This window comes from Nicotiana tabacum, chromosome 22, assembly GCF_000715075.1.
Source record: "Nicotiana tabacum cultivar K326 chromosome 22, ASM71507v2, whole genome shotgun sequence".
Taxonomy (NCBI): Eukaryota; Viridiplantae; Streptophyta; class Magnoliopsida; order Solanales; family Solanaceae; genus Nicotiana; species Nicotiana tabacum.
In genome coordinates this window covers 182934206-182946690 of record NC_134101.1, presented here as the reverse complement: position 1 = coordinate 182946690, position 12485 = coordinate 182934206, and the positions used below count along the sequence as shown (strand labels likewise).

At 34.5% G+C, this 12485-nt stretch overlaps 1 pseudogene; it reads right to left on the bottom strand.

Moving 5' to 3' along the window:
* Positions 1-3410: 3410 nt before the first annotated feature.
* On the bottom strand, positions 3411-12257 carry LOC107768317 (uncharacterized; annotated as a pseudogene).
* Between the last annotated feature and the right edge of the window lie 228 nt (positions 12258-12485).

Sequence of the window (12485 nt, the reverse complement as noted above, 5' to 3'; positions counted from 1 at the left end):
AGTTACCACGATTTTCGACACTGCCAAGTATAAGTGGAGTTTCTCATCTGCAACTCCACTTATAATATAAAATAATTATTATTCAAAGTTGTTATGATCGGGTCACATGAAATGCACACCCGAATATAGAAAATTAAGCATCGTAACTATGTTACGGGAACCGTACCCATAATCACGATGGTTTATTAATAACACCTAAAGCATGATACAATGTTCAAATTATTTCCAAAGATATTTTTGATAGTTCCCAGCATATACAACAATGTCTAGTAATAAAAGGGACCAACTACTTCATGAAAGTATGGCCTTAAAGGGTTACAGGCCCCAAGGTGTAGATGAAACAGCCGAATTGGGATTTTTGGCAAGGACTGGCCAAATCATGATTCTTGAATAGCTGGGCCTATCAGGCCTTTGTGTTTGATGCCAACAAAATTTACCGAACATACATATTTGTCCAAAAGTTAGAATCCAGTTCATTTTTAATGTAAAAATAAGAATTTCGAGTTTTAAAATTGATTACACTATATGCGATTTACAATAAAAAAAAAGGAAATAAGTTTATGTCATAGTTCAAAAGGTAATACCATAGCGGGGTCAAGTTATTGGGCTTAATGCCCAGGCCGAATGACCTAAGCTCAGTCTGATTTGAGATCATTTTTCCCGACTGAGCTCATTTGCGAGTCTAGCCCAACTTGAATCGCAGAAGCAGAAGTCTAATTTTAGCAACTGGCCCATAGCCTTAGCTATTGTGACATTACAAATTACACTAATAAAGAAGCATTGCTATAACAAATAATGTAAAGGCAATTTGACAATCAGAAAAATTTACATTGGAATACCTAATACATGAATTACTACAACAATAACTAATCTATTACATCAAAATTCTATTTTTAAAAGGTAAAGATGTCAACCAATTCTATTACGATCTTTTTGGAATGGACCACCTAGTGAACACTCACTCCTTTTGGATATAATTGATCCATCAAGCTTAGTTCACCACATGAAGCCATCAATTTCAGCATAATAGCAACAACCAAATTCCATCTTTTGGCTTTCAAAATATGCTGATTTGGCCAACTAGTGACCAAATCCACAAGTTACAGCCCATAGGCAACATGACCTCAAGCAAAACACTATGTCATTATCATGTGAGCAGAAGAAGAAAGAAAAACAACTTCAGCAATCAATGTTCAGAATCGGTATAAAATTTCAACTAAAAATTCAAACTTGGCCGTTTTTAAGAGGGGATTATAAGTATCGGTATACCAAACAAGGTGTTCATACTAGTTCATTTCCATCCTTAAACTCACATAGCAATAAACTAATTAGGTCTATAACAATGTAATAAACCACTACATGAAATGACTCTTATTCATCATATATAATTGCATCTTTGTTGATATTATAACATTCGAAATAGGCAGTACATCAAGAGACGTAAAATTAGTACCTTAACAACAACAAAAACCAACAGTAAACGTTGAAACTTTAAAGAGGGAGCAACAACCAAAACTAAACAGCAGCAATAAGAAACCAACCTAGAAACCAAAGAACCAACACTTAGACTTCAAAAATCAGGATACTAGAGAAAATCAGCCTAGGGTTCCAATAAAAAAACCAATGTTCTTAGCCAAAAGAAAGTTTTAGAAATTCTTTCTTTTGTATTCAGAACTTTTTAGGTGAAGATATGCTCGTGAATTCTACGCAGAATGACGAAATAACTTTTTCTTTTATAAGGTATGCCAAAACAGCATCAAAATGGCATATTGTACCCTAAATTCTCTAAGTATCAGATAGTACAACATATTTGGATAGTTGTCTGTCCTTTTTCAGCCCAGTTCCAACATTTTTCATGCTGGAAATGGGGACAACTGTGCAATGCTAGAACCTTCTGATTTTTACTCAACATAAGATCCAATTTTACCCCTTCAATTACTGATTATTTCAGCTATACCCTACATTCTGATCTTATTTTGATTTTAGATTCCTCTTAGGACCTTCTAGAACCAACTAGGTAATTCTACATTAGGGTTCCTAAACTTGTTTCAATTGTCCTTTTTAATTCTGAAATAAGTTCTAGGCTTAAGGGTATCTAGGATTTAATTCAAACAAATTAATCCAAATTAGTAAATTAAAAGGTTCCCTTAACAAGAACACTGCATTCAAAACTTATATCTAAATTAGTAACCAAACAAAACAGAATGCGATGCATAAAAAACCTATAATTTAACCTAATCAATTTGCAAATCAAACAAATTAATCAACCAAGCTAAACTTTCTAATAGCTAATCAGCAATAGACCAAGTAGATCATTAATTAACTTTTAAAATTTGAGTGAAACTATTCTAATCAACCTAAATTAAACACTGAATATAAAACAAACGAGCATAAGAAAGAAACAACCATAAAAAAATGGAAAACAAAACAGTCATGCAATTTATCAAAACCTAAAAGTTAAACCTAATTCACCTAAATTTATGCAATCGAAATTAAGCTTCAAGTAATTTATGAAATTCAGCATGATTTAATTACCCTAAACAAACGGCTACAAACCAACAAGATCAAACAAACAGAAAAGACCTAACATTATAATTAACCAAATTGTGTAGGCTAAGCAAAACCGAACATGAAAGAAGACAGAAGAAAAAGAAATAAATAAAAAATGGAAAAGAAATTACCTAAGGCTCATTTTGAAATGGACCAGTTATAAACTTGACCAAATTTAATGGGGTAAAAGTGAACTTGAACGTTCATTAATCAACTGTTCTTAACAAGAATAGTCGACTGATGGAAGTCTTGGGTTCAAATGATCCAGAAACTGACTGAAAATCAGAAGGGGAAAAATTTAGGGTTTTAGTAATCTTAGATCTCACTTCCCAAAAATTAGCATTTAGCGACAGCAGCATTCCGTCGCTAAATCAATGTTTTATGTCGCTAAAGTTGTTTAGCGACGGAATAGCAACGGATTCAAGTTGGTCCCTAAAATCCTGGAGCCTAGTTTTATAGCAATGAAAAATACCAAATTGTCGCAGAATTAGCGACGGAGTAGCGACGACATATTTTTGTAGCAAAGTTTAGCGAGGGAAATATCCGTCGCTATAGAGCTTGTTTTTGTCGCTATTTTGATGCCTTTCGTCGCTGCAATTCATAATAAAATTCATCGTTTGTTATTATAGCGACAAAATAGTCCGTCACTAGCCGTGTTATAGCTAATTGTCCCTGCTTTTTGCAACAAAAACCTTTTGTCGCCAATTCGTCGCAATATTTTATTTTACGCGATAATTTTAGCTATGGAACGTATCCGTCGCTGATTTATTTTTACTATATTGCTGATTTTTTAAAATTCTTTTTATTTATTATTTTAAATGTACTTTGTTCAAACATATTACATAAACTATTAAATACACTTAATAAAAAGTCACCGATATTAATATAAATTCAACAAGGTCCAAAATATATAGCATAATGCATATAACAGTATCATTAAGTACAAAAAATCCACAAGGACCAACAATAATGTCCAAACAAAGTAAGCTAACTACGCTAGGCTGGAAAGTTACGGTCATCATCAGAACCCAATGCATGAACCTCATCAATGTTAGCAACAGTAGAAGATGTTGGAACTGTTGGTGTCATATCAGTAATTGGCTGATGCGAGGGTAAGGAAACTAATTCACGTACCCACTCAACGATTACAGGAACTATATGATCTGTCAGTGCAGGAATCAATCGCATCACTAACTCATCCAGATTCCCTGTCGGTGTTGATTGAGAATTTGGAGGTGTTGTTGACAATGTAGCATCAGATCCAAGAGAGCCATGAAGATTTGACCCGTAGTAGCATTTTGCTTGCGATCCAAGACCATATACTCTTCTTTTCTTTTCTCCTCCCGCGGCTTGATAATATGCTTTACACTGATCAATATCAGATTGAGTTTGTGTTTGTTGTTGTAATATCTCCTGATATTTTTCCTGTACAAGAGTTAATAATAACATTCAATTTACAAAATGAAAAAAATATATGAAAGTAAAGTCAATAAAAAAGTTATCTTACACGTATGATTCGGGATTTCTCAGCAACAAAAGATTTTCCATCATTACCATTTGTATGGATGTGCAAATGCAACTCATTTGGTGTTGGATCTCGACCCTTTTTAACAGCCTATACAAAAATTATTCAATGAAGAAGATAGAGAAACAAAACGGTACACTAAGCGAATCCCAATCAACCTGAAGTTTGCTAAGGAGTTGAACGCTATAAAGAGTGTGTGCAAGGCACAAAAGAATAAAAGAAATAGTTTCAACATATATGCAGTAATAGCAAAAATTATTTTACACCATCAGGTTAAAATGACAACAATTAACAAAAGCCAATAAGATTTTTTTAATTCGTGCCCAGTCAAATGAGTTCAAGTAAATTGAAACGGAGGGATTATCTTGGTTCCAAATTTGAAATCTTAATTTCACAAACTAAGGCAGTTGTTCATCAGGACAAAGTGAATATTAATCTTCCAAATTTCACATACTTAATTTCCTTTGAATTTCAAAGAAAGAACATGTTTGTTTACTTCAAATAGCAGATTAAATTTTTAGGTAATTAAACACGAAAAACATCGAAAGTCTATAGGTGCAAAATCAAGAGCTTGGCATCCCTCATTGCAGAGCATATCTGAGGCTACAGACTGATTTGTGATACCAAATAAATGCTTATAAGCTTATAGACTTGTTTTAGCAATGGAAAATTTTACCGCACCCCCCAATGTTAGTCTAATGACAGTTAGCAGCCAACCCTGAACTAACGTAAGTATACCAAATAAATTCTTATAAGACTTTTTCAACTTTTCCCAATTTCTATCAACTTTATATTTCAAAGAGTACACACCAAGATCTAATTTAAAAATACACCCCTTATCTAGAATATTTATAGTATCTACTAAGTTAATTCTCTTTTATATTTTTTCTTCTTAGTTCTATTTTTCAGTTTAGACTAAAGTCAGTATCTATATATTGACTTCAAATTGGAGTGGAAATATAGAAACTAAATTATTCTTTAAATACCATTATTTGACATTTTCCAAAACCAATATTTCAGTAGCTGTTTAGCTTTTGGCTGAAGACAAAGGCTTTTAAAATGAGCTAACTTAAGTGTTTCAACCAACTTAATAGGCAAATATAAAAGACAATGCAGAACTAGCTTAAGAACATGAGTATCTACTCAACAACACACCTAATAGTATCATGATCAAAGAACGGGGAAGTTACTAGTTAAATTGTTCAATGTGGATTAGGAAATGGCTGGAAGCTCAAAATCTAAAAAGAACTCAATAAAAAAGGGAGCAGTAAATGTATAAAGAAAAATATGGAAGATGCTATCAAATGAGCTATGGATCAGAACACTATCATTAATCAAAACAGCTTTGATAAACTGATGGAGGAGGGAGGAAGATAAAGGAAATAATTATGATATACAGAGAAAATTATATAAACTAGTATAGGTACTAAATAATAAAGGAATGGAACTAAAGAAGTTACTAGTGAGGACTCTATGTAAGGGAACATATCCCCTTTCATTCCTACATACAGGAAATGCTTTAATGATTTTGACAGAATCGAGTGATGTCATATGATTAGATAATTCAGTGGAAAAAAAGTCAGTGAATTCAGATATCGAAATTACTTCAAATCCTAGAAATACTTTCAAAACAAACATTTGATAGTAAAATGCATGAAAAGAATATTGCCAATATTACATTTTATAGAAATATATTGAGAAGATATTTTTGTAGGAAATTTTAAGAGTAAAAGGTCTTCATAGTAAAAGCATGAAACACTCTTATCAATTTGTCTTCTGCTTAATATTCTTGAGAAACTTGACTGTCTATTTTGATTCTATCAACTGTTTGGTATTATGGTATCTCCTCGATCAGAAGTTTCATTGGTAATTTCATGTTTAACACAGCTCGGACAATATTATTGGTATATTTGGAGGAGAAAACTATGAGGAAAAGTTATTGATATCCCACAACAACCTAAGTGGTGAATATATTTTCACATTAAGGTATAAACATATATAAGTTCTTTCAAGTTTATATGTATACACTTTTCTTGTAAAATATCTAATCCACTTTTGGAACAGAGGAATCTGGGGCTGCAAGTGAACATGCACACAGTACAAATCCAGGGAAAAGTTATAAATACACTTACAAGTCTCTTGTGATGCTCCCCAACACTAATAGAGCCACCTGTATGAGTCCCAGTAGCAATTTCGCTCCCACCACAATGATTTTTTTGCATTTATTTCTAACTTTTCAACACACTTAGGATATTTCCAAAGTCTCGACCAACTTTCCCACACATTATTTGGAATAGTGTCCGGTTGCACCATATTCGCTTTTAGTTTGCTAACAAAATATTGTATCTTCTTGCTGCCCTACGCTCCCATTAGATCTGCACCGCACTATCAATTGAAGAATCCCAGTAGAAAGCCTTCTGAAATAATTTTATAAAGTAATAACATTAATAAGTTACATATAAAAGTTAATATACTTTCAAAATCTAATTGTGATATATTATACCTTGAATTCTCCAAAATAAAATTTTCTTAACTCATTTGAACGTTTTTCCAGTTGAATCCATTAGGATCAAGTTCATTCTTGAAAGACTTAGTTATAAACTCAGAGCATTCATATGAAGGCTCTAACCTGAACAAATTAGAAGACATTATTAAAAGGAATACCATGTATCAATAACAATATACCAAAAGTAATAGTACAAGTATGGACTAACCCTGTAGGAGAAATAGTAAGAAGCGTCCGCGGTCGGCGGGTACTGCTACACTCAGTTTCGCCTATTATGTTGCTTTGAGAAGATGTACCCTCACCTATTGTGTTGCTCTGATTAGGGGTATTTTGATATGGTTCCAAATTAATAGTTGGGGTACTACCATGGCCTGATGTTTGAATAGGTGGTGTACTACTAAGACCTAATGTTTGAACTTGATTGATGTGATCCGGTCCACCTGAGGAACTCATACCACCTTGTTGAGGATTGATAGTGGGAATGGGAACAGTAGCCATATTTTCACGAGTAGCAAGATTACCCCTAACTGAAGATTTACCTACACGGCATGCGCTACCTCGACCTCTACCTCGAGGCATATTTCCAATTGCTCCTTTTCTTGGCCTGCAATGGGCTGCTCCAACTTAACCTGAGTAGTATAGTCTCTAAAAATTCAAACAAGTAGAAGCTAAGTTATAGAAAATTCAAGCAAGCAGAAGCTAAGCTAGTATGAAAGCTTATAAAATTCAAACAAGCAGAAGCTAAGTTACAGAAAATTCAAGCAAGCAGAAGCTAAGCTAGTATGAAATCTTATAAAATTCAAACAAGCAGAAGCTAAGTTACAGAAGCTAACTTACTGAAAATTCAAATAAGCAGAAGCTAAGTTACAGAAGCTAAGCTAGTATGAAAGCTTATGAAATTCAACAGAATGCGGAGAGATACATGGTGACTCCATTGGAGGCACCTGAAGAGATCAAGGGAATGATCAAGGAAACAACAACAAAAATGAGCATAGAATCTGGGAAAGCACTAAAAGAACTAGCACGTTCTATAAAAATAATGACTTTTCCCTTGTCAGCTAATAAACATGTCTAAAACGCCAAAACCGCAGCCAAGAACCTGAAATCACTTCTCATATCAGGTTTCTAGGAAGATATTAACTTACTAGAAGTCATACCAATGACTACAGTTGCATCAATACTAACCGATATCATCATTTGTGTCAAAGAAATTGCTGATTCTGTTAATGAGCTTGCTTCTTTAGCTCATTTTAGCAGCAAAGAAACAAAGGTAGATTCATCAAAAGAATCCAATATTGAAGCAACACAAAGCAGAAAAATACATGCTACAAATGTGGTATTCGATTCACAACACAACGTAAGCTAGAAGTGTACTATACCATTTAGATTACTACAAACGTAGTATTCGATTCGATTATCTATAGATTATACTACAAAATAGATACATGACTTATAACATACCACACAGATTACTAGAAAACCAAAATTCAATAAAAATATAGTAGTGCATTATCAACACACTAGTCATCATATGTTTCTTCTTCATGCTCTTCCTCATCATCCTCCTCATTTTCATCCTCAGTTTCATACTCGTCTTCTGAATATTCTTCTTCAAACTCTTGATTCTCTATCAATAGTCCATCATTAATGGGTTCAACCATTTCAATTACATCCCCATTTAGGTCATGTAAGATTATATTCTCATCAGTGGTGAAATTCATATCTATCAAATGAACTTCAACTTCTTCAACTTGGAATAGAAGAGCCGGTTCTGGAGTTGATGTTATTGCCTCATCAGGAAGTTCAATAACATCCCGAGGTTTAACTTTCAAAATAGCTACCCAATCATCCTTGTCCTTTTTCGTGCTAGGATAAGGCATATAACACACTTGAGTTGCTTGCATCGCAAGAATAAAAGGTTCATACTTGTTAAAGCGACGGTGACGGTTCACATCGACTAGTTTGTATTGTTAAAGCGGTCGATCGCAATAGTTTACCATATCTTCACGTGCCTTTGGATTGTTTTTTATTTTGCCATCAACGTTAAGAACTGTGTTAAATACATTATCAAAGACGTTCTTCTCAATATGCAAGACATCGAGATTATGGCATATCATGTTAGAGCTCCAATAAGGCAAATCCCAAAAAATGCTTCTCTTTTTACATCCACAACACCTAGAAATTCTCCCATTAACTTCTTCTACATCTAGCTCAGTTACTTTTCTCAGTCCCAACTCACAAATTTGGTTCAAGATTTCATCTCCTGTCCTAAGGGGTGGTGGTAGCCTTCTGACAGTCTGACCTTTACGAAAGTTTTTACGATCTCTCCTAAATGGATGATTTTGGTCAAGAAATATTCTATGAGTGTCAAACCAAGTTGTTTTCCCACCATGAAGTAATCTGAAGGATTGTGCTTCCTCCATACAACAAGGACATGTAAGTTACCGGCATTACTCCATCCAGATAATATAGAATATGCTAGAAAGTCATTGATTGTCCACATCAAAGCGACCCTTAATTGAAAATTTTGTTTTTTGAGATGTCAAATGCTTCTACACCCGTCTCCCACAACAAGGTCAATTCCTTTATTAAAGGTTGTAGATAAACATCAATTTTTTGTTTAGGGTTGTTTGACCCTGGAACAATGACAGTTAAGAACATGTACGCCCCTTTCATACACATCCCTGGAGGCAAATTGTATGGAGTAACAATCACTGGCCATGATGAGTATTTCCTCCCTGAATGACCAAAGGGCTGAAAACCATCAGTACATAATCCCAACCTCACATTTCTTGGTTCAGCAGCAAAAAAGGGATGAGTTTCATTGAAATGCTTCCAAGCCTCAGAGTCTGATGGATGACGCATTACTCCCTCCTCTTGTTTTTGCTCATGATGCCATCTCATATCAGCGACTGTAGCATGAGATGCATATAATCTCCGTAATCTAGGAATCAAAGGAAAATAATACATTTTTTTATAAGGGATTAATTTCCTTTTACAAGAACAGACACGACGTTTGTACCTCTGGTGGCCACAAAACTTGCAAGATGTGAGGTCCTCATCTTCACCCCAATACAACATATATCCAGAATTACAACAATCAATCTTTTCAACTAGCAAATCCAAGCTACGCACTAGCTTCTTGGTCTCGTAATAGTTATCAAGTATTGTGTTATCTTCTGGTAAATCCTCTTTCAACAATTGCATCATTTGGTTATAACCTCTTTGTGATAAAGTATTCTCAATTTTAATATTTAGCATCCTGGAAACCACTGCGAGTTGAGAGAGGGAAGAACCAGGGTATAATTTTGCATCAGCGGCCTATAGCAAATCATAAAACCTTTGGCACTAAAGATTTGGCTCCTCATCCATTGAAGTATTAGGCTCCTCCTCCATTGAAGGATTAGGCTCCGCCTCCATTGAAGGTTCATAAGAATGCGACGACTCAGGTTCAGTATTATTATAAGACTGCTAACTCAAACCATGGCCAAAATTGGGTCCAGCTGCATCCAAAACCATTTGTCGATATGGATTCTCATATCCCGATTCAGGTTGAGCGCCACCATGCAAATCACCACTAGAAAACATCTCACCGATCACATCTTTTTCTCCGTGATACTTCTAAAGAAAATAGTTCTCAACAAATCCATACCGATAAAGGTGCGATTTAATAGTTTCAACATCCATGTATTTAATGTTGTGACATTTTTTACATGGACATCTAACTTTGTCACCACTCATGCGATTGCGCTGAGAACAAACAAACTGGAGAAACTTGTTCACACCGGTTATAAAACTTGAATTAATACCCCCTCGGCCATCCAACCTTTTGTACATCCAATCACGCTCTAGATTGTCCATGTTCCTATTTAATATTAAAATAAACAAGAAGTTGTTAAAGTTTGTTAAAGCTGCAGGAGGTATAAAAGTAGGTGCAGCTGCTACTGCTATGACTGCTGCAGCAACTGCTACCAATTCAGGATCCAACTGCAGCAATTGAAGGCTTTTCAGCATGAAGTGAAAGTTTTTGAATAAATGTCATCATTGATTGGATTAAACTTGTACGTGAAGTCATATATTACAAAAAGTTCTTTCAAAGAACTCACATTGCTCAAAATCTCAAGACTATATTACACTTGTTTTGTCTTGAATGGTGGAAAATCTCTTTCATCCCAAACAGAGATGTTTGATCCTAACCAATCTAAGTGCAATGACTAATTACGGACTGCACTACTCATCTATAGAAAAGCAAAACTTTCAATTACAAGCAGCAGAATCATATATCTTCTACCAATCAGAGCCATATTTTACCAAGTACTACAATTCCACTATCATGTAACACAATGTGCAAACGCAGAAATATTCACATTGTCCCTTAATATATGGAAAAACAGTATTTTGTTGTATGAAGTTTTTGAAGTGAAAATGGTGGTGTTTAAATTCTACCATTGTGTTAAATTGCTGGACAGAGGGTGACACACATAGGTATTCCTGTGTCCTTTTGTGGCACTTAAATGTTAAAGAGTTAAAAATACTTGAAGTATATTTCTTTCCTTTTCAACACTTTTTCATAACATACATGATAATCCTTAAAAAATTGCATTGGTTCTATCATGGAAAAACATATATTCTCAATTTTTCGGCATTCATGTTAAGCATTTCCTTACTCTTAAGGTTAGTAACAATTTGAAACTAACTCAAAATTAGCTGGACAGAGAACCACAGCTCCCAAATCTTAGCAAATCTTTGAGTAAGATACTCTTGTATTACTAGCAAATAGTACATCACTCTGGAAAGTATCATGGTATTACATTTTACAACATGTGACTCAAGAGATATCAACTCAAATGCAAGAAATAAAAGATCAAACTGGATATAAATCATTAGTTACAGTAACTACTCAGCTAAAAGGTGCAGATTTCAGATGCATTTCTGATGACAATGCAGCCAATTAAGGTAAACAATGGCAGCAACATTTACTTGCCCTTTAACTGGTCAGGATCAAGCTAGCATAAAATAAGAGTAAACATCAGGAGAAGTTTGAAATCTCTCATAGAACTTTACTACAGATCCCTAAGATTGAAGAGGAAGACCATGCGCGGATAGGAAATATTTGACTTAGGATAATCACACAGAAGAAAGAAGAACTACTGATATATGAATACAAACAATTGAATTTACAAAAGAATAGGAACAAGGTAGAAAGTACTACACAAAGAAGTTTACCTTATCAAGGACATGCAATCCCTAAAATCAACGCACAATTTCGAGTTTCAGAATCCTACAAACACATGACTTCGAATTTCATAGATCTGCAGCAAAAATTTGCAATTTCAAAGGTTTTCTTCTATTTTTCAGATAGGTATAAAAAATCACTTTTTAACACAAGAAAAGTAATGAAATTGTCAAAGATTTGACACTTAATTTGTGAAATATCAGAAGAAAGCAAGCCCATACCTCTGAGAACAAAACCCCTTTGCAAAAATAGGAAACCCTCGACTGAAAACCTACGCTACTGAGGTCTCAGCCTTTGTTGAGGACCGTCGACTGAAAAAGTGGAGGTGCTGAAGTCTCAGTGTTTGTGCCTTCGAAGAAGAGGAAGAGAAGAAATAGGAAGAACAATGGAGAAATTAGGGTGTTTGTGCCCTAATGGTTAGGAAGGTCTTTTACCTAGGGTAATTTAATTTTGGGGACGGAAATTTAACGATGGAAAAGCGACGGACCGAAATTCTGTCTCTAATAGTAATTAATGAAATTATATTTTAGGAAATTAGCGACGGAATATTTTGTCGCAGATAACTTTCGAATGCCTTGATAAGTAAATTGAATTCTACGACGGATTATTGGATGTTAAATCCGTCGCTAAGTTTCAATATTTTTTGTCGCCCAGCATTCATCGCTAAT